General features: G+C 37.3%; 1 protein-coding gene across 1 annotated transcript in view; it reads left to right on the top strand.

Annotated features, from left to right (window-relative positions):
• Nucleotides 1-24,157, top strand: part of LOC133526927 (acetylcholine receptor subunit alpha-like 1) — a 488,080-nt gene that overhangs the window by 227,683 nt on the left and 236,240 nt on the right. The window lies entirely within an intron of this gene.

The raw sequence follows: 24,157 nt of genomic DNA, 5'->3' as shown, positions 1-24,157 counted from the left end.
CCATTATACAATATGGACTTGAGCTATGGGGACGCGCGGCCGATTGGCAACTTGTTTTTCGGCTCCAAAAAACGAGCCGTAAGATCCATGGCTCGAGTACCATGGCATGAGTCGGCCAAGCCACATTTCATCGCCTTAGGTATTGTCACATTGCCGGGTCTCTTAATACTACAGACAGCCGTGTACACACGAGAGAACCTGGATAAATATCACAAACGGGGTGAAAAAAGCGACCGTTTGACTCGCTTTGGACACAAATTAGCGGCAGTGCCACGCAGTCTAGCCAAAACGGCTAAATCTATACACGTCATGGGCCCCGCTGTGTACAATAACTTACCAGCGTCCATAACTGATGCGCCTGTTAGAATAATAAGTTAAAATGGATGTCCGAGTAGATAAAAGCAAACCCTGCTGCTATGTAAATAATCAATTAAAACAGAATTAATAGTAAATATTACCTTAAATTCTCAATACTGCTTGATAACACTAAGTTAGCTGTATAAATTCGGCATAACTTGTCATCAAGTTATTTATTTACCGATTCAGAATTATTAGAAACTTCCAAAACTATCACTAGATGCTATTTGGATTACTAGTATGATAAATTAAATAATGAACAAATATAATTGAAAATAAGACCTTTTTATTATAGTTAATAAACCAATTTATTAACCTTATCACCAACAACTAATAAATACAATCACTAATACTTTATAATTCACCAATACATTATTTAATAATTAATTCATCAAATTAATCAAGTAAGCACAAAAACATTAACATAATGATCAACATAGTATTTACTTAACTTTCAATATTCCTGTGGCGACGATTAACTCAGTGCTGCAGCGCAACGAAGAATCACAATGAGAATGATCAAAATGAAATGAGTCGGGCCCTTTTATATCCACTGCTAACCAGCCACTCACAACTGGTTAATCATGCCATTAAATTTGTCGTTCGAGAAGTGACGTCACAAACGTATCTTCTCATTTATCGAATAATGCAGAATAAAATGATCACAACATCTTTTCAATAAACTCCGTTATACATAATTACTAATAAGTAATATTAACACATAATATAATCACTTTAAAATAGTTAACAAATCTTATTAGTAGGTTAACTACTGTCTCAAAGTTACCACTATCCATGTTTCTCTAATCAACCGTGGTTTCGTATCGTACCCACATAAATCACAAATTGTGTAAACTTCTCGTGATATTGAGTTAAGTGTTTAAATAATGAATATTTATCAACATTGGAAGTCAGAGAAACAGGTCAGTTTCATACATAATACAATTTATAAATAATAATCTAACACGGCCATACTGACGTGTACTTCGTTCCCGAAGTACCAAAAGCATAATTAGACAATCACTTCATTCATTAAATAAAGCTAAAGCCAATTATATACTTAATAATCCTATTCTACACATTTCGTATAATCAATATCATGATCTGCTTGAATATACATGTTAGTCTAATTCAAATCGACCAGCGAATATGTGTGGGTATTGCCAAATACCTAGACATGCCAATTACATTCACCCGCTGCCAGTGAGAACAATTGACACCAAGTATATGACCGACCAGCGGATACCCAATTAAGTGTATCAAAAATGTGGGTATTGCCAAATACCTCGGCATGCCAATTACATTCACCCGCTGCTAGTGAGACAATTGACACCAAGTAAATGACCGACCAGCGGATACCTAAATAGTGTATGAAAAATGCCAAACCATACCTAGACATACCAATCACATTCACACTCTGCCAGTGAGACCAATCGGTATCAAGTATGTGGCCGACCAGCGTTTTTTTTAACCAATCTACAGCAGATAATAATATTATCTTGTACAAAATACTATTTCACAAAATGTATATTTACCAGCATTACATTATTAGTAAATTGCACCTTCAACATTTATTCAGTGAACAGGCCACCAGGGCACTTTTACACGTCAACATGGGAAATACCAATGAAAACGTCAAATTAAAAAAAGTAAAATAATAATATTAAAAAAAAACAACACAAAAAAAATCTCAAATTATTGAGGTGTTAAAGTCTCCAAGTGTCAGAATAAATTATACAGTTTATCATTCAAAATTCTGTATAATTAAAAGATCCATTAAGATTCGTGTACATAAATACATAAAGAAATGAAAAGGTGAATATCCTGTAGATTTTCAGACGGTGGTATTTACCGTTTGTTAAACTCTAAAAACCGTTCGGCCAATCTGACAATTCATTTCGCATTATGTGCAGTTTTATAGTACAGCAAACTATTTTTAATATATAGGCGATTCGGATGTTGAGGTAACACTACTATAAAAAAATTAAATTTTAACATTTACATCATTATAGGTGTACCAGGACTCTGCTCCACTGTCGCTTGTAGCAGGGTCAAAAGAAGGCAAAGCAATGTCCACGTCTTTTCCGAGAGCACCGGAGACAGCATCCTTGATCGCTTTCAGAAGGTCTTGCACAGCTTCCCAATCTCTCTGAAATTACATAAGTATTTATTAAAGTAAGGCTAGATACTATCCCAACTTCTGATGTAAGAATAATAAATTAAAATGGATGTCCGAGCAGATAAAAGCAAACCCTGCTGCTATGTAAATAATCAATTAAAACAGAATTAATAGTAAATATTACCTTAAATTCTCAATACTGCTTGATAACACTAAGTTAGCTGTATAAATTCGGCATAACTTGTCATCAAGTTATTTATTTACCGATTCAGAATTATTAGAAACTGCCAAAACTATCACTAGATGCTATTTGGATTACTAGTATGATAAATTAAATAATGAACAAATATAATTGAAAATAAGACCTTTTTATTATAGTTAATAAACCAATTTATTAACCTTATCACCAACAACTAATAAATACAATCACTAATACTTTATAATTCACCAATACATTATTTAATAATTAATTCATCAAATTAATCAAGTAAGCACAAAAACATTAACATAATGATCAACATAGTATTTACTTAACTTTCAATATTCCTGTGGCGACGATTAACTCAGTGCTGCAGCGCAACGAAGAATCACAATGAGAATGATCAAAATGAAATGAGTCGGGCCCTTTTATATCCACTGCTAACCAGCCACTCACAACTGGTTAATCATGCCATTAAATTTGTCGTTCGAGAAGTGACGTCACAAACGTATCTTCTCATTTATCGAATAATGCAGAATAAAATGATCACAACATCTTTTCAATAAACTCCGTTATACATAATTACTAATAAGTAATATTAACACATAATATAATCACTTTAAAATAGTTAACAAATCTTATTAGTAGGTTAACTACTGTCTCAAAGTTACCACTATCCATGTTTCTCTAATCAACCGTGGTTTCGTATCGTACCCACATAAATCACAAATTGTGTAAACTTCTCGTGATATTGAGTTAAGTGTTTAAATAATGAATATTTATCAACATTGGAAGTCAGAGAAACAGGTCAGTTTCATACATAATACAATTTATAAATAATAATCTAACACGCCTAGTCTGTTTTTCTGTCTGAGTTTCAAGGCTAAACTCAAAAATTGGCTTATTGAGCGGCCGTTTTATAGTGTCGAGGAATACTTGACCTCAAAATATTGTAGTTAAATAAATAATAATAATAGTAATAATGTCGTAATAATCAATTTGTTAATTGAATTTATTTTTGAAATTTATGAATGTTGTATAATTATCTACCTGTAATTTATACTAGTTATGTAAGCCTGACCTGTAATTTACATTATCAATAAACTATGAGTATGAGTATGAGTATATCACCACTTCCAAAACGGAAAGTTTACCCAATTTCTCGCTAGATGGCGCTAGCGTCGAGTTAGATCGCGCTAGTGTTAGTGTTTCACAGTTCCATCGCATGCATGAGACATTAGTATGCAAACTGTTCGCTAGATAGCAGTGGCGTTGAAATAAAACGCGCAAGCGTTTGTCTTCCATAGAATAGATAAGTCCTAAGTTTGATTTTTGATTATTTGAGTTCGGCCGGGGACTTACAAGAAGAAGGGCAAGCAGAAGACTTACAAGAAAATATAAAATTTAATTGATAGAATCGATAGGTGACACGGTTATGCTATGCAAAGTATAGTATTCTGCTACTCTGTGTACTTTCTATGAGAGATGCTCAGAGACTGATTACTATTTAAGTGAGGTAGCCGGTGGTTTAGTTCGTGCTGAGGGTGATTGCTCCTACATTCTCTTGCGGATCTAAACCTTTCCCCGGACCAAAAAATGAACAGAAGGTCCGTTCCCGCCGTTCTTGAAAATACATACCTAAACTTGCCCGACTCACTAGGGTTGCTTCTCTGCATTAATTTCGAATTTTAAAAAGGAGTAGGTAATATAAGTTTACAGACATACATACATCGATTCGTTTATACATACATCTTATCATGTTTACATTCCTTAGAGACTGCATTCTGACGTACATGACAGTAGGCACCTACGTAGCGGCGGGGACGACAAGTGAGCAACGCGCGCACAGCCCGACTAAGCTCTGCCCGAGAGTGCCCGAGAACGCCTGTAAATGTAACGTCTGTGTGCGTAAATGTCACGTCTGTGTGCGTGCGGCGAAATGAGCGAACTCTCTGCTCCGGCGCGCGCCGCCGCTATTTACTTTGTGCCCGGACTGTGTTACTTTTTTATGCAATGTTACCAAATTTTAAAAATAAACTGCTTATCGAAACTCTTACTAAGAACGTTCCATCGATCCCGCCACTTGCAGTCTTATATTTGAAATTGTAAATTGAATTGTATCATGTTATCATTTATTGATTTTTAACGCAATTTGTACCTACCTAGTTATTATTCTAGAACATGAAGATCATTAGGAGACACTCGTACTTAGTCACGTGTTTTGTTTTGACATGAATGTATAAAATTGTTGACATAATATTGATTACCGTAAAACCACCCAACTATAGTCCAATACTGCAACTATGGTCCACAAGTTCAAAAGGAAATTAAGTATATATATCAATGTTCCTTGTGGTTTACTCCTAGTTTTACCTTCCATTTATAAACATACTTTGCCTTAGAACTACAAAAATATAGTAAAATACACACCTGAACGAGAAAAATTGAGTTTATTTATGAACCACAGTTGGGAGATTTAGACTATAGTTGGGTGGTTTTACGGTATTATAAAGAAATTTTTTTTAAATGTAAAGCTATAGGTAGGACAGTACTGAGCTTTAGGAAGTTAGAAGCAAACTTCAAATATTCCTCAGTGTTACAAAATACCTTTCACCTAACCTTTACCTTAAATCTTAACCCTCCTGTGTATTCGCAATAATAAATATAATTACCAAATACAGTTTATTAATTTAATTTCATTAATCTTGCGTCAGATTAACCCGTCCTTAACCAAACATCATTCGGCAAACAAAATTAACGAGACCCCATGTGTACGTAAATACTGAAAATGTTATTTGCCAAGCTAACTTCACCTTTAAAACAAAGGCCGTACGACGCAAATTTATAACAATGTAATGCAAATTATAACCTTGTTGTTCTAGTTGCTTACACGGTACGAGCGAGTTGAGGACTCGGGTGATGTATTATTTTATACCATTATGAATACACATCATCAGGGTTGGCAACGCGCGTGGGGCACCTCTAGAGTTTTAAAGGTTGTTTTTGGTTATTGTTGGTTCCCATAAGGGTCATTTTCGCTTCGAATAATGCGTCGTTTCTAGCGCAAAATTAGCGTCATTTATGTCAGCGGTACATTTATTTCTGTTTGAGCTTTATTTATTATTATTATTGTAGTGTAACGTCAATGTCAACTGAGCAAAAATTATAATATTATGAATTCAAATTTATTACGAATTTTATATGTTGTATTGCTGTAATTATCATCTGCACTGAAAGAACGGCGAGTGAAAGAAGTTTTGCCATGTTTCTGGTGTCTTTCTTTTAATAACACCAAATCGGTTCACCCTAAAAATATATCTGAAAAGTGACATCTCAGTGACTGATATATATAAACAAGGATATAAATACAGCGGACATATCCGTGTCAAAATGTCAACATTTACTTATATTTTCTACATACGTGCTTATAATTTTGTATTGTTTATCGTCTTGTGTTAATGTATCCGGCCTCCACCCAGCTCACAGAATGCCCTATTTGTCAAGACCAAAAACCCTACAAGGGCACCCATGGACTCAAGATCCATCTTGCCAAGAAACATGTTCCTCGGATAGACCTACCCCCGACGGACTCCTCTCATGTCAACAGGTCTGGGGCCTCTGTTCCCAACACTGCGACTCCCTCTGCAGATTTATGTACCCGTCTAGCAGTATTAAAAGCTCACACTAAAATAGCTAAACGTATACCAAAAGGCGCTAGGGTTGCTGTAGCTCGGAGCCTGACGGAATGCGTGGCCAAGGTTGTGTCTAATAATAATTTACCCGCATGGGAAGCCTTACTTACATTTACATACAAAAATATTCATATCCCTCAAGACCAATCCAATCGCACTTTATCGGCTATTATCAAAGAAAATGTACTCCATCCTGACTTTCCCGTAGATTCCGATTCCGCGGAATCTGCAACCTATAATCTTTGCAATACTCATTTAAACTATAAAATTAAGACAATAGAAAATAAGGTTTCTGACGGTAACATAAGAGGCGCTACAAAACTTCTATTTTCTAGTGACACCTTGGCCGCCCGTTCTGACGAAGTGTTCTCCTCTCTTAAAGAAAAGCATCCGATTTCAACTACACCAGTACAACTTCCCGTGCCGCCTCAAATCTCTCCGCAACCACTACAAGTTACGGACCGTGCAACTTTACAGGCGATCAGCTCTTTTCCAAATGGTTCGGCCGGTGGCCTTGACGGCATAACCCCGCAGCACCTCAAGGACCTGACGAGCCCGCTTATGGGAGATGCCGGAGAAACCCTCCTCAAAGAGCTGACCGCGTTGATAAATTTAATGCTTTCAGGTAAAATCTGCAGCGAAATCACTCCCATTTTATACGGCGCTAACCTGATAGCCTTAAAAAAAAAAGACTGCGGCATTCGTCCGATAGCGGTGGGAAGCACACTACGGCGACTAGCCTCTAAATTGTGTTGCCGCGAGTTTCACGACCGCCTTACAGACAAATTCAAGCCCAAACAACTTGGCTTCGGTGTCAGAGGCGGTTGTGAGGCCGCAGTACACGCCACACGGACTTTCCTGGAAAACTCAAATTTCGAAATTTTGGTAAAAGTTGATGTAAGAAACGCATTTAATTCTATCGACCGTAGCACTCTCTTAAACGAAATTTTAAAGGAAATTCCGGAAATATTTGAATACCTAAAACAATGCTACGGCAATCCATCCAAATTAATGTTTGGTGAAAAAGAAATTGCCTCATGCGTTGGGTGTCAGCAAGGAGATCCGCTTGGGCCCGTCATCTTTAGCCTCGCTATTCACCCAATCATCACTCAGCTAAAATCAAAACTAAATTTATGGTATCTGGATGATGGGACACTTGCAGGGACGGCTTCTTCAGTATTAAATGATTTAAATATAATCTCAAGGCAGTTCGCTGAGATAGGCCTCACACTTAACTTCAATAAGTGTGAGGTTTTTATCTCAGAAAAGCTTTCAGCTAGCGCCCGGGCTGCTTTGACTCTAAGTCTCAACTCTGTCGCGCCCAATTTCACCTTTGTTACACGAGATTCCCTCGTATTACTCGGTGCCCCTATTTTCGAAGACGCCATCCCTTTAGCAATAAATTCAAAATTAGATAACTTTCACAACTGTTCAGATTTATTATTCAAAATTAACGCTCATACAGCCATTTACATCTTACGTTTGTGTTTATTTTCTCCAAAATTCTTATATATTTTACGTTGCAGCCCTGTTTGGAAATTCTCAAGTCTCACGTCATCCATAGACAACATATTAAAAAATTCGGTTTGCAAAATATTAAACATCTCTTTCAGCTCTCAAAGCTGGTCTCAGGCTACTCTGCCTATTAATTATGGTGGCCTGGGTATTCGCTCTACGGGCGATCTGGCTCTCCCCGCTTTTCTCTCGTCTGTCCACAGCGTCGCCCATCTCATCCGTGGCATTCTTAATGTCACCAATCCCACGGTTGTAGTAGTGGCGAGCTTGGCAGATGCAGAGTCAGCTTGGAGTGCTGGAAATCCCGGCGAGAGTCCGCCTACCGAAAAAGCCTGCCAAGCAGCCTGGGACCTGATAAAAATCAAAACAACCCACAAATCCCTTTTGGACAATAGTTCGAACCCTTGCGAACGTGCTAGACTGCTCGCAGTATCGGAACCTGAGTCAGGGCATTGGCTGCGCGCGTTGCCGTCGCGGAACATTGGTTCCCTTTTGGACCCGGCGTCACTGCGCGTAGCCGTATGCCTCAGGCTAGGTTTGAAAGCCTGCGAGCCACACGCTTGCTCCCGCTGTGGAAGCCTTGTTGACGCTTATGGGCACCACGGACTCCACTGCCAGTCAAGCGCCGGCCGATTTTATAGACACTCGGCCCTAAACGACCTAATCCGCAGAGCACTCGGTACCGTCTCCATACCAGCAACCCTGGAGCCAGTTGGTTTATCAGCGGCAGATGGCAAAAGGCCCGACGGCTGCTCGCTCGTACCTTGGTTCCTGGGGCGGCCCCTGGCGTGGGATGTAACATGCGTTGATACGCTGGCCCCATCTCATGTCCGGCGCTCTGCCAGGAAGCCGGGGACGGCAGCAGACGACGCCCAAATTGCCAAGTGTCGCAAATATGCATTTTTAAAAAGTAATTATGTATTTGCGGCACTTGCTATTGAAACTTTCGGTCCTTGGTCGTCCGACACCAAGAAACTAGTTAAAGAAATTTCTACTAAACTAGTCTGGGTGTCTGGCGACCTACGAGCTGGCGCTTTTTTCGCACAAAAACTTAGCCTCACTGTGCAGAGAGGGAACGCGGCCAGTGTCCTGGGAACAATGCCTCAGGCTAATTTAGGCTTAGTTTTTTGATAATATAGCTATTGTAATTGATTATGTAAATATATATTTTATTATTAAGAATGTACCGGAGTCGTTTGTTTTGTAAATACAAATCAAACAACACAAATACAACACATATTTTGATGTGAAACGTCTCGTCTGTATAAACCTGGAGAAGGGGTCGGATCTAAAACTAGATGTAAAGAAAAGTGTTATGGCGCGGTGCCTTATATCTCTGCAACTAGAAAGATAATTAAGAAGGCCAAGAGTGCTCACTCCATACAACGGTTTTGTTACCAAAATACTATTATTTTCGTAGTCTACATCTAGCGTCAAGTAGCGGAACTCTCAGTACTGCTAATAAAATCGCGCTTGCATTACACCGCCACGGCTGCTGAAGTGGTGGAGTATGTACACCGGAAGACCGGCTACACGCTGAGGGTGTTCCAGCTTCGATCGCGCCACTACGTGCATTTCAACTCTTTTGTTGTGCGCGTGCCGCGACCGCTGCAGGGGACCATCGAATGCGCAGACTTCTGGCCGAAGGGTGTCGTGTTTCGGAGGTTCCGGGGCAAACTGCCGAATCCGACACAAGAGCAGCCGATTCAACGGAGCCACGCCGTTTTGTCGCCTAAATAGTGTTTATTTGTAATTTTATAAAATGTATATGTATGTTAGTCTGTAAGGTATTTGTAATATGGGCCTTGTTGCCTGAATCCAATTTTAAATAAATAAATAATATAGATGTCGCGGCAAACAAAAAGTCTAATGCTCAACGATTTTCCGCTTATATTAGAACGAGAGTAAGCGAAGCAGTTGAAAATTGAGTTCCGGTTACTCTAGTTATAGTATTATCGGAAAACCGTTGAGCATTAGACTTTTTGTTTGCCGCTACATCTATTTTCGAGTAGCAGTACTGAGAGTTCCGCTACTTGACGCTAGATGTAGACTACGAAAATAATAGTATTTTGGTAACAAAACCGTTGTATGGAGTGAGCACTCTTGGTCTTCTTAATTCTCTTTTTAGTTGAAATATAAGCCACCGCGCCATAACACTTTTCTTTACATCTAGTTTTAGATCCGACCCCTTCTCCAGGTTTATACAGACGAGACGTTTCACATCAAAATTTGTGTTGTATTTGTGTCGTTTGATTTGTATTTACACAACAAACGACTCCGGTACATTCTTTAATATTCAACTTATCTCAAGTTACTATCACATCTGATTGAGTACACATAATAATTGCCACGGATCACGAGTTCAAGTTACACTGGCATTATAATGATTAAATTATCGCGGGAGTATTACCTAACTCCCCTTTACTATACCATTTTGAATAAGCGGTCAAACACAATCTAAAATGTACTTCAATCCTCAGTCGTTATGGTTGAAAATAGAACTCTATACCTTTCGTAGTTGTGTTCATTTGTCATCTCGTTCTGAGAACAAGGGATGGTAATTTAGCTATGGACTATATTTGTTTCATTATTGCGTGCTTATTTTTGTATGCGCGAACGAGATGGATATTCCGAAGTGAAAAGTAGTTTCATGACTGTATTTGAGATGACAACTACCCTTTCTTATTATAAGTATAAATAAATATACCAGTACGTAGTTAAATATAAATATTTCATTGGCAAAAAAACCGCTTTACACTAATAATTAAGACCTTTACTTATCCTGCATGCGTCAGTAGATCTAAGCGCGCGAGGTGTTCAAAATTATCTAAACCACAGGATATACAGCTATATTATTAAAACGTACCTATGGTATTTTCGTAACTCAACGAAAAATTATATTCCTACACACTGTTTTATCCAAGATTGGGATTTTCTTTTTATTCCAACCATAATGTGAAACTCTTCAACCAGCCAATTTTATGCATATCTAACACAAAAAAAAATCATTCGTAACCGTCCCTTTACAATTTGAAAATTTCTACATTTCCCGCTAACTACAATGTAATAATGTCAATACAAACCAGGGTACTTAGCCAACATGCCAATAACCAACGAAATGCAACTGTCACTGTCGCACTAATATGGAAAAGTGATAGATTGACACAAAGCCGTTCGTTGTCGTAACGCAAGCGATTGACATCCTGGCTAGGCACCCTGGCTGTCCTTTAACCTTTTCGCCGCCATTGACTTGGTATAGTCAGTATATTTCGTGCCCAATACCCCACGACTTCATATCAAGTCGTGGTATTGGTCAGGTTTGTATACAATACATGCAATTTTATTTTTTGACGTGGCGTTGATGACACTTTATTACTTAATTGATGTGACGGCGAAAAGGTTAATAATGACATAGTTGCGACAACGTGACTCGGTCCCATTTTGCAAAGTGTAGTGTGTAGTGCAAGTGTAGTGTGTGTGTGTAAATAAATAAATATTATAGGACATTATTACACAAATTGACTAAGTCCCACAGTAAGCTCAATAAGGCTTGTGTTGAGGGTACTTAGACAACGATATATATAATATACAACGAGATATATAATTATATAAGGAACAAATATCCATGCTCATCACACGAATAAATGCCCTTACCAGGATTTGAACCCGGGACCATCAGCTTCATAGGCAGGGTCACTACCCACTAGGCCAGACCGGTCGTCAAAATCGTGTCGTCGTGTGTGTGTGTGTGTGTGTAGTGTGTGTGTACAGTTCAGTTCTGTTAGATAGTCAAACCCTGAAATTCTCATAGCAACTGATTAATTCGCAAATAGAGACGTCTGGAGCCACGTTTGCTCAGGCAACGAGGATTTGTCAGTGCTAATTTTGTATGGACTCGGGTGACACGAGGATTGCTAACGAGAATTGTATGCTTGTTATATCGTACGAAGATATTCAAATGTAGGAGCTGGTTATTGACTTGCTGGCTAGTAGTTAAAAGTGTCTTGTTCAATTATTTTGATAATAATAACAAGTATTATAAGCCAACCTAGATGTCTTTTTTGTGGGGGCAAGCCACCGTCTGCCGGAAATGGAATTGACAGGCGTCCGGTTTTTATTCCACAGCTCAGTATTTAGTCACTTTCACCCAATATATTAGATTCCATCAACTTTCAATAGTCCTTACACCCAAATGGGTACTGCCTCATACGGGCAACACCCGCTCGCTAGCCCTCAGATCTCATTAAAGTGTCCAAAGGTTCAATACGCGTTGACTTCGACTATACGAACGACTGCAAAATGTCCGGAAAACCATTGTTCCGTGATGGAAAGACAAGTAATAAAGTATTATTCTCTTCTAAACACAAGTATGCAACTGACAGTTGGACGTAGTTAAAGGAAAAGGATCCAATCCACAAAAATACCAAAACATGAGTTAAGTATACCAGGCAGGCCTTTAATGTGTATATTTTCATTCAGCAAAAAAGCACTGAGCTCACATAGCGTTTTCATATTTTAATCGACATCGGATACCATCCCCCATGTATGAAAGATTAAAAATGATATTCACCAATAAGTATTCAATACTCTTGGTACCTTGTTGTAAAATTAGGTTAGTGACAGGACTGGTTTATATAAATTTCAACAAGAAAAATCCAAACTGCTTGGAATGTTTTTGAGAAAATGCAATGAATACTTTTCGTCCTAAATATATATCAACAAAACTGATCCAACCCATTTGGATCGTTTTTGAGAAACTAATTTGACGATGTGTAAATACTTTAGCTAAACAACAAAAACGATTCAGCAAACTTGGATCACATTTGTGGAATTCTTGTTATTCCAGCGTTGGTGTGTCAGTAAACAACAAAAACGATTCATGTTAAATATATTAACTTTACTTTAGGCTGACTTTATAAATTTAAACAGTTTTATACTTAACCTAAAAGGCAGTTTTACTGCTATGATAGGCTAATTTTGAATTTTTTGCTTTATATGTCGACTTCGATCGTAATTCATAAACAAATGAAATAAATGAGGAAAAATAACAGAAATAATTCAAACTGTTTGAATCATTTTTGCAGGTTTAAATTAACTTGTACTTATATTCAGCGTCAAACATCAAAGTCGATTTAAGTTACTTGGATCTTTTTTGATAATTTACTCCAGGTATAGTTTCAAAGTGGCAAATTAATCAACGGAAAAGATCCAGTTTACATGAATACGTTATAGGGATTTTTTTTATTTCAAATGGCAATACAATGCAAAATTTTAATAACGATCCATGTTAATTATATTGTTCATAAAAAAAGTTACTTTTACTATTAATTTTGTTTATACGTTGCTGGTATTAATAATGTTATAGTAATTATAATTTTGAAACTTTAGAACTAAGTACATTGAGAAAAAGATAAAAGGTAGGCCTCTAGCCATCTCTGAAACTGATTTTTCACTATTGTGGCCTCATCATCATCACAGGCCTTTGCGTCTATTGCAGACGATTTAAGCATTGCTGTTTAGACAACGGGTTTGGTGACTGTGGAGGCCGATGCGTGAGCGGCACGACCTCCCACATTTTTGGCAGAGAAAGCTCATGCCACCTGAGGTTCCAGTCCCGATTTGCTTTCTGCGACACCTTCTGCTATCTAACGTAGTAAACCAGGCTTGGTCGCATAAAATTCAAAATTCAAAAATTTATTCTGCAAGTAGGCCTCAAGGGCTCTTTTACAAGTCAATACAACATATTTTATAGTAACATCATATAGTGACATGAAAAATACATAACAACATTTATAAATACAACAGCCAATACCTGGGTAAACATTACATAATAATAATCTTAAAATAATCATAGCTTTCTCCCCTCCACAACACGCTTGCGCCATCCATCACGGTCTTCAGCTAAAGTTTCCCAAGCATGGTGGTCGATTTCAAATGCTGACATGTCTCGCTTTACACAGTCTTTAAAGCGCAGCATCGGCGGCAACGTTCCTTTTAGCATACGCAACTGCACCAAGCAAGACACGTCGAGGTATTCTAGAGGATTCCATCCGGTGCACATGCCCCAGCCACCGCAAGCGTCTCTGTTTGAGAAGAGCGGCAAGACTGGGCAGCTGCGCTTTTTCAAGAACCCTCTGATTTGTCACTTTGTCCTGCCAAGTTATGCCTAAAATATTGCGTAGACAGCGCATGTGAAAAGTGTTGAGCCGTCGCTCCTGTTTTGCATACGTCGTCCAGGTTTCTGCTCCGTACAAGAGTATACTTAGAACGCAAGTCTGGTACACTATCATCTTGGTTCTAGTGGTGGTGTGGTGGTATTGTGGCCTAATGGAAAGGAAATACCTCAAGCAAAGTTGGATGATTTAAGATCGATGTTCGATCTTATCCTAAGGGACTGCCTACCGTTTTACTATTCCCTTCGAGGGAATTCCATGTTTGAAGAAGACATAGAAGGCTATGCAGGGCCTGTTGACTTTGAAACTGAAGATCCTGAAGTAGAATGCATAGTACCTAATATAGATACAGATTAAAAAACATATCTCGTGTATAACATTCAGACTGATTTTTTATGTAAACGATTAGTGATTATACGAGGCTTTTATTATCGCTAAAAAGAAGTGATCTCAATTTCGTTAATACTCAATACTTTGATAAGCTATTACATTGTTTTTTAATAAAGTTTTTTATCTTTTCTTGGTGATTTTCTCGTTTTTTTCCAATTTATTACGATGAATCCTTATTGCCTATTTAAAATGAAAAAGGTTACATGGAAAAAGTATTTTCTCAAAATGGATCCAACCCCACATTTAGTTAAATATCTCAAGAAATACGACATTCAACTAAATCGTTTATGTACAGAATCTTAAAACACGTCAAAACTCATGTTTCATCCAAATAAGTATTATGGGAAAAGTGAATCAGTAATGAGGAATACCATTTCTAACTTTAAACCTCCATAACTTTTGCTCATCTCGCTGTGGATTGAATCCTTTTCCTTTAACTACGTCCAGTTTACCGTTTCTAGTTAGGGTTCCGTAGCTAAATGGCAAAAAACGGAACCCTTATAGATTCGTCATATCCGTCTGTCTGTCCGTTTATGTCACAGCCACTTTTTTCCGAAACTATAGGAACTATACTGTTCAAACTTGGTAAGTAGATGTATTATATGAACCGCATTAAGATTTTCACACAAAAATAGACAAAAAAAACAATAAATTTTGGGGGTTCCCAATACATAGAACTGAAACTCAAAAATTTTTTTTTCATCAAACCCATATTACGTGTGGGGTGTCTATGGATAGGTCTTCAAAAATGATATTGAGGTTTCTAATTTTTTTTTTCTGAATACCGAAGAACTGAATAGTTTGCACGAGAGACACTTCCAAAGTGGTAAAATGACCCCCTTCCCCCCTATAACTTCTAAAATAACAGGATGATAAACCTAAAAAATATATATATGATATACATTACCATGCAAACTTCCACCAAAAATTGGTTTGAACGAGATCTAGTAAGTAGTGTTTTTTAATACGTCATAAATGGTACGGAACCCTTCATGGGCGAGTCCGACTCGCACTTGGCCGCTTTTTTATACAAATTTAACTCGTTCCATGTAAATGCCGCAAACGTCCGTCCACACTCGCACATCACGCGTTCTCGTATATCAATATATGGAGATGCGCCGATAAATTACGGCGCGCAATATGGACCCAAACACGGCCGAATTACAAAAACAACGGACAGTGAGTAATCGTCGTCGGTCACGCGTTTTCACATTTATTTTTGACGCGGTATCGCAAATCTTGTGTCACGGGTATAATTTTTTACGTATTTTTTATTTGATTTTTGACATACTGGTCTGTCTAGCAGGTGGAACATACACTGATATTTGAATTGTGTTATTTAGTTGCCGTGAGTCTCGCGCGCGAGGATGAATACTCAAGTATAAAAAAAAATACGAGTACATACGAAATTCCCGATAACTGAATGACATTAGTCAGTGTACGTTCGAATTGGCCTTTGTTTCATTGTCCAGTACTTAGTTCGTTTCTACTAAGGTTACTAGGCGACTACATAGATAGAAAACACCCATGACTCAGGAACAAATATCTATGTTCATCACACAAACAAATGCCCTTACAGGGAATCGAGCCCGGGACCATCGGCTTCATAGGCAGGGTCACTACCGTTTAAAACTATCGAAATCGATTTTGCTGCCTGGATTTTTTACATTCGTTGCAACATTGAAGTCGGTAGTAATGTTCCGCTGCAATACGGCCCTGTTCGAAGAATGAGATACGATAACGATAAGTTCTGGTTTAGATAAGTTCTCATTTAGATATCGTTTGTATGTCGTATAATTCACAGAAGCAGCTCGATTCAGGCAACCAATGTTACTTTGACGTCAGAAATATCGTAGATAGATCTTATTGGGATCACAGCGGAATCGAAATAAACGTCAATTTTGACATGTCGTTTAGTTATCGATCTTTGAAAGATCTTAAACGTGTCTTAATCATTCTTCGAATCGGGCCGATACTTGAGTAGAAATGTAGTTATAGTCTAAATCTTTGCCGGTACCTTTAGCCTCAAAACGTGTGAACAACTCGCTCTATGTAAATGGGCACTTATTGATAAACGGTCCATCGGGCGTTAAATCTCGTTTTTTATTGCGTATCTACAATTTTTGCGCCGATGATCGTGTTTTTATCGGGTTTTTAGCGGACAACGTGCCGATTGGGGTGGTATTATGTACATGACTTAACATGTTTTTGATGGTCTGGTGCATAACTGATTTATGGAATGAAAATAACAATTACACAATGAAGTCATACCTACCGAGCAAAATGGTAAAACACGATCAATATATAATACTTATGAAACGGAAATGTTCTAAGTCAGTTTATACAAAAAATATACTGGGTGTAAAAAAAAATTGTGGGGTTATAAAGGATACGTATAAGGTCATTCGTCAGGTGACAAGCAAAACTCTGTAATTACCACCACCATTTCATAGCCATAATGAGCCAATATTACTACTAGAATAAGGTTTAGTGATTAGTGAGTTTTGCTTGTCACCTTACGGTATTCGGTATTGTGTTTTGAATATGAAAAAGTAAAAGAAAATAAAAATTGACGCGAAAATTTTTTGGCCTTTGTATGGAGGGTAGGCCGAATTGGATGACCTTCCTTAGAAAACAAATGTTTTTTCACGTCATAAATATTTTTTTTTTCCTATTTAGAACACGATACCGAATAATATCCCTTGTATAACTGCCATGGTGTGCAGGGTAACGATACACAGCTGAAAAAAAAAATTGAAATGATTTTCGTGCAGTGTGCGACGCGGCGCGCAGCAGTACGCGAAGCACTGCCATCGTGAACGTTGCTCGCACTGTTAGCGCTTGAGAAAGGCGACCTAGGTTCTTCAAAACATGTCAAGCGAGGGAATAACACCTGAGTGTAAACCGTAAAATTAGTTTAAATGTTTTCGTGATTTGATTTATCGTGCCAACTTATACTTAATAAAGTTTTGCTAAGGGAGTTTTAAATTTGCTGCTTCCAAAGTATGGAATGACCTGCCTCCACCGCTCCGAGAGCCGATATCGTTGTTTAAATACAAAAGGTTAGTACAGGCTCACCTCTTGGCCAAGCAGAGCGATGAGGCATTCCCTCCCTCTTAAAGCTGACTCTCGTAAGCGTTCACAACCCACTCACATACACATACTCACACACACTTACAGAGACACACAAGCATAATCGCGAGCAATCCTAATCTCTTACTTTTTAATAGTTACCCATCTTTGTAATGCAATACACTAAGAAGTACAAGTATTGTTACTAAGAGTGACTATAAGTTTATTGATAGCTCATAGAAACGGGACTTAATAATGTGTAAAAACCGTGAAAGTTTAATATTTTCTCTTTCTCTCATGAGCACAAAAGTAGTATTATATATTTCGATGTATAATGTCCGACCGTCCTTAGTCTGGGACCGGTCTGAAAACCAGCGCCGGGCATGTCGGCCCGGCACACGCTGAGACTGGAACCCTTTGCCCAATACAATAAATACAATACCGGTTGATCTGTATAAATTATTAATGTATCTTTTTTTAACTATTATGTAACCTTATTCTCCTATGTACTTGTATGTGGCAATAAATGATTCTTATTCTTATTCTTATTCTAAGAGTCTGCCCTTGCAAATGTAATCTACTTTTTTAGGTCTTGTTTATTAGTAAAAAACGTGTAATAATTCAATATAAAAAGCAACCTGCCAAGAATTTTTTAATAGCACGATTTAGAAAATTCTCATATAATTTTTTTATTGTCTTTCAACGCTCTTTATTTTGATACCCCACTCGATGCCTGTCCCTAAGCCTTTGATTTATTTTTCTAAAAGTGTTTCAATATTGTGTATTAAGTCCGTTGTGTTGTTTTACTTGTGACGTCACACATAGCCTGTTACTCGGGTTAACGAAACAATACTAACAATACCTGACTGTCATTTGTGTGGATTTGTAAGTTATGGTGGAATAAAGAAAGTCACATACATATAAACATGAAAAAAAAGTCGTGTGAAAACTACAATTTTGCGTTATCTCCTCATATGTATAGTATGGACGACAAATTGCCGTGGCATGACCATTTCCGAAATGAAAGACACAAGCGATCGCAATCAGGTCGGTCCACACTGCGCTGTCGAATGCATTCGGCAAGAACCATTGTCAACTCGCTCTATTTACCGCGCGGGCGGATATGCAGTTAGCATCGGCCTAGCTAAGGTGACCATCGAACATCGACAAACACCATCATCATTTACAGATGATTTAAGCAGCATCTATGATCTAGCGACAGCGCCGCTCGCCGACACCAAACGAAAACGAAACATGTATCGTACAAAATGTTCTCATTTTTTATGTCAATTGTACATTTCGCTAAATATTACCAATACCTCAATTAGCTGATCAAGGGCGGGTTTAAATCCAGCAAGCTGTACCCGCACCTTTTTCATTACTTACACAATCAAATTGTTGCACTTTGTTGAGATAAATACTAACCTACACCTTGTACCTAAGATGGACTAGTTACCTACCTAATATAATAATATACATATTTGTACCTATGAACTGCTGTAAAAAGTAATGAAATAAACGTATTTGTATTTTGTATTTGTATTTGTATCGTGATGACAGATGCTATGAAATGTCACTTAAGTATTTCCGTTCATTTCTATGAACAATTTTCACCTTGGCTTTGCTCCCTGATAAGAATTTGTCTGTTGGTAGGCTGTCTTATGAGCATACACTGGACATAAATAGTAAAAACAAAAAATATTTTCACATTTTCTTACTACCTATTTTTAATTAGGTAATTTTTGGTATTTATTTATTTTACTACAAATAAAGGCAATAATTCCCGCACTCAAAACCCCGCAGTGTGCTTCACCTTAACCGCCCCAGTTACACCTTTAACCCACAGGTTGCCACAAATTACAGTAAATGTGCCTCCTAAATGTCAATTGGTACCAAAATTCCGCGCAACTCAATTCCACTTCTGGCCAACTAATCTGTAATCGCCGGTCACTGAATGCTGAGCGTGTGATTCTGGTTGTTTACTGACCGCAAGCGAGTTGGGGACTCGCAGATCCATAGTAGACATATTTAGAGCTATTCTTGGCCAGCGAGTTGTCTTAAAACATTTAAAAAAAAAAACCTGGCAATAATATATAACGAAATATATTTGTTAGGCAAAATTGATAATATTATTAAGTATTTGTAAAATTATCACACAACTCGCTAGCCAGAGTTATGCATTAAGATACCATTCGGATCAAGACTCCACCAGCCATAAAGAACTGGCGCAGAAGTGAAGTGCGACATTACTGCTTACTGCATTGCTGCCGCAAATATCAAAACGTTATCGGAATACATTAAATGTCATATATTTAGTCGACTTGTGGTTCCTGTTCGTTATTGTATAGTATCTTTATTATAATATCTGTGTCGTACTATTTTAATTCATCATGATGACTTATAACATAGTTATTTAAGTTTATATTCTGTAATAATTTGTATAGTTAAAATATTTGTTTAAGAATGAATTAATTTACTATATATATAATACTTAGATAGCTATTAATATTTGCACGCCTTCTTAAGGCAAAATATTTGAACCTAATTGTACCTATTGACCATCTTACTGTACACTATTTTATGCAAATAAATTACTTACTTACTTACTACTTACTGAAACCCTCAAATATCAAGGTCATGCGACTGGTTCTAAGTATTCAAATCCACACTCGCATAAGCATTGAGAACGCTCCGCTCGGACCGCGGCAAATGGAGCGGGTTGATTGTTGTTCTTGCCGAATGCGTTCGACAGCGACGGGTGGCGCAATGTGGACCGGACTTGCTGATTGTAAAGCCCGCAGATCACTGCGGTCTGCAGACGTAGTTACATCGCACTGTTTTAAGCTGTAGAAAAACAGAATATGGTCATTATGATGGGAGTAGGTTCTTTTCTAACTTAACTAAACAGAAAAACAAATGTCGTGTCTTACATGGATCTAAAGAATTTGGCCGAAGACCGCGAAAACTGGCGACTACTCCATCGACAAAAGCCATGCTCTTAAATTAAAAGAAGAAAGAAAGAAAGTTAACTAATGTGGCTCAGCGACCCAAAGGGGGTCTTGGCCTTCGAAACAACAGCACGCCGCTTTTCCCGACCCTGCGCCGCTTCCCGCCAAAGGAAAGGAGGTTATGTATGCTTAAATTTATTAGACTAAGAATATTTCGGTGTTCAATAATCATATTAAAAATGTCCACGTTGGACAAAGTTTCAGAGTTTTTACTTTATTGGGTACACTTAACAGAAATCAATATCATGAAACATACAATTGCATATCATGGTTTAAAAACTAGCACGAGATTCAAAACAAGGGTACACAGCATGCTTTGCAAGTAAGCGCAAATGTTACAAATTAATTTAACACCATATCATAGCTACAGTGAAAATATCAGAGAAAAAATAACTATCCAAACATCACAATATAATAGAGTAATAAACTTTATATTAGTAAGATTAAATCTCGCAAATGACACAAACCTAAATCAAAGCTGATTTCATCGGTCAATGGGGGAGAAGAAGAGTAAGGCCCATCGATGAAAAACTCACCGATAATGGACTACGATGGTATGGCCACGTCATGAGGCGCCCACCAGACCACATGACGAGAAATGAAATGAAATGAAATGAAATGAAATGAAATTATTTATTTTGCCAAAGACATGGTTATATAAGGTGTTGTAAGGTTTTACACAAGGTAATAAGGTACACACATCTCGCCAACATTAAGGGCATGCAAAGCAATTTCTTACGCTAATTATTTACACAACATAACATAGGATATTATTTACATCATAAAACATATATTCCTACAGTTAACTATTACAACAATATTTACACAGAATACCTACTTTATAGTTAGTTTAGTACCTACACAGACATTTACATTAATTTTCAAAATTATACTAAAACAAAATTACCCAGGTACTTCAAAATACATAAATTATTAAATTTCACAATTCATACTAGAATGTCATATATAAAGAGTTCAGCATATAATATAAAGGCATAAATTTTAATATCATTTAATGTAATAATTTAATAAATAAGCTAGTTTATTCTTACTGATGTACCATATATATTGTAAATTAGGTTTATTTAAAGTATCAATTTCATGTTAAAATATTCAGTTATACAATAAAAACATTTATCTACTAGCCAAGATCGAAACTTTATTAAAAATATATTATACGGCAAAACTCTTAGTTCGAGAGGAATATGGTTATAGATCTTAGCTGACATAATATAACAATTTTTCCTGAATATGGCTGTTTTAGAAATGGGCTGCTGAACTTTCAACATATCCCTTTCCCGTAACATTGGGTTTTGTACAGGCCTAGCGAATAATTCAGGATTTTGTCTAACAAACTTTGCGTGTTCATATATGAACATGGCTGTAAGTGTCAGTATGTTTAGTTTTTTAAATAATGGCTTACAAGGGTCTCGTGGACCAAATCCGCATACCGCACGAATGCACCTTTTTTGAATTAAGAAAAGCTTGTTAACGTCTGTCGAGTTGCCCCACATGATAATCCCATATCGGAGAAGTGCTGAAACATATCCGTGATAGGCCAGTAAAGCAGTTTGTTCTCCCGCTACACTTCTTAACCTTTTTAACGCAAATACAAATTTGTTAAGTTTATTACAGACGTTACTAATTTGTGGTTTCCAGTTACAAAATTTGTCAATGGTAATTCCTAAAAAGTTTACTTCATCGCAATTGGTAATATATTGCTCTTTATAGTGTACTTTCAACTGATCACCCTGATATCTGTGGTTTGTAAAATGAACTAAGTTGGTTTTGTCGATATTAATTTTCAGTTTATTGCTCTCTATCCATTTACCTATATCATCAATTGCATTGTTTATTAACGTTTCGTGTGTTATAGATTCATCATCGTCTGAAATGACAACTGACAAATCATCGGCGAACATAATCATTTGATGTTTGGTGGCAAGAGGTATATCGTTGATATACCTCTTGCCACCAAACATCAAATGATTATGTTCGCCGATGATTGAAAGGTGCTAGAGATGAGTAAGAAGCCTAGGGTCGCGGGAGGCCCAAGATAACATGGTAGGTCTCGTAAAAGAACCTTGAGGAAGAAAGAATACCACCGCACGCACCAGACGCTCCTGGCGACGCCGTATAAGGAGAGCCGACCAAGTAAACGGGATAAGGCTAAGAGAGGTGTTTAATGATTGTATTTTAATTTATATATTAACAAAGTTTCCATCAAATCATGAATTGTACTTAGTGCTTCTGGACATTTTCCGCAAATCGACAACCATTGTGCCTATTTTGCGTGAAACGAGGTAGCGCTACTCTAACCACCCCAGCTCCTCCACGAAGCCTAGCAAAGTTTTCAGGTTGCTAACTGCCTCTCTTAGTGTGCACGGAGTCCCTAGGTATTTGTTCTTGTATACTTCAACCTGTTTGCAGTCTAGGAGAATGTGTTTTGTTGTTTCCTCTTCTTCCATGCACGCTCTGCACACGGGGCTGTCTGTTTTACCCATGTTTTGTAGGTGTTTGTTAAGTGTGTTATGTCCTGTAATTAATTGTACTAATTCTATTATTAATTTAATTGAATGATGTGCTTTTGATTAATTCCAATTTATATTCCCTTCAGCATAATTTTTTTTACAAAAAGTTCGTCAGAAGCGGCATTGAATCGATCATGGCCGCCGGACGCGTCGTAATTGTGTCAACACGCGGCTAAATTAACTTTGCACATTTTAAAACAAATTCAGCATGATGGAAAAGCATTTGTTACAGTTAATTCGTTTTGAAGCGCTAGAGATGCTTTTAATTGGCACTATGGGAAATCCAACGCTGAATAAATGCTATACTTTTTGATATTGTACATTCAGCGTCAAATACTTTGTAGCAACCAAAGTAACCAAATAGTTCGGTACACCATATAGTTAGTATGGTGTACCGAACTATTTGGCCACTTTGACTGCTACAAAGTATTTGACGCTGACTGTACAACTGCACATGAAAGTGCCAATTGTTTTGGATAGACACAAGTTATAGTTATTCGATCTGTTTCCGATATGATACTGATCTGTCAGTGAAAAAAGCGACGTTTTTGATTGAGGGAATGGCACCTTCACAGATCAGTATCACATCGGAAACGGATGGAATAACGCAAACTCGAATTAACCTGTTAGATTATTTTGAACCGGAATTTGTAGAAATTAATCTCTATTTGGAAAAAAAAAAATCAGGATATTTTTAGCGCGTTGTTTAATCCACTACCGGCCTGATTCCAACTTTATGATACGTCATAAAATTGCTACAGTACGACGTGAATCGGGTAGATCAGTGACAAACGTGACGTTTCTTCAAACAAAAATGTCAGTTGCGTGTGGTAAAAAAGTAGTAGTCGATAAAAGTTTGTACCAAAAATTATGTAATTGGCAAAAAAATATTATAATGTTTTCTACAGTATCCGTTGAAAGAACTCATAGTAAAAAAAAAACTAGTGGTACCCTAGACGCGAATTTCACATTGATTTAAACTAATATCATAATTATCATAATTATGAGCCTCATTACAAAATAGGATTTATATTAACTAATCTCTACAACTATAGTCTTTGAACTTCGTGTACATAAATCACATGAATTAATTTATTTAAA

This window comes from Cydia pomonella, chromosome 17, assembly GCF_033807575.1.
Source record: "Cydia pomonella isolate Wapato2018A chromosome 17, ilCydPomo1, whole genome shotgun sequence".
Taxonomy (NCBI): domain Eukaryota; kingdom Metazoa; phylum Arthropoda; class Insecta; order Lepidoptera; family Tortricidae; genus Cydia; species Cydia pomonella.
This window is presented reverse-complemented; position numbering and strand designations above follow the sequence as displayed.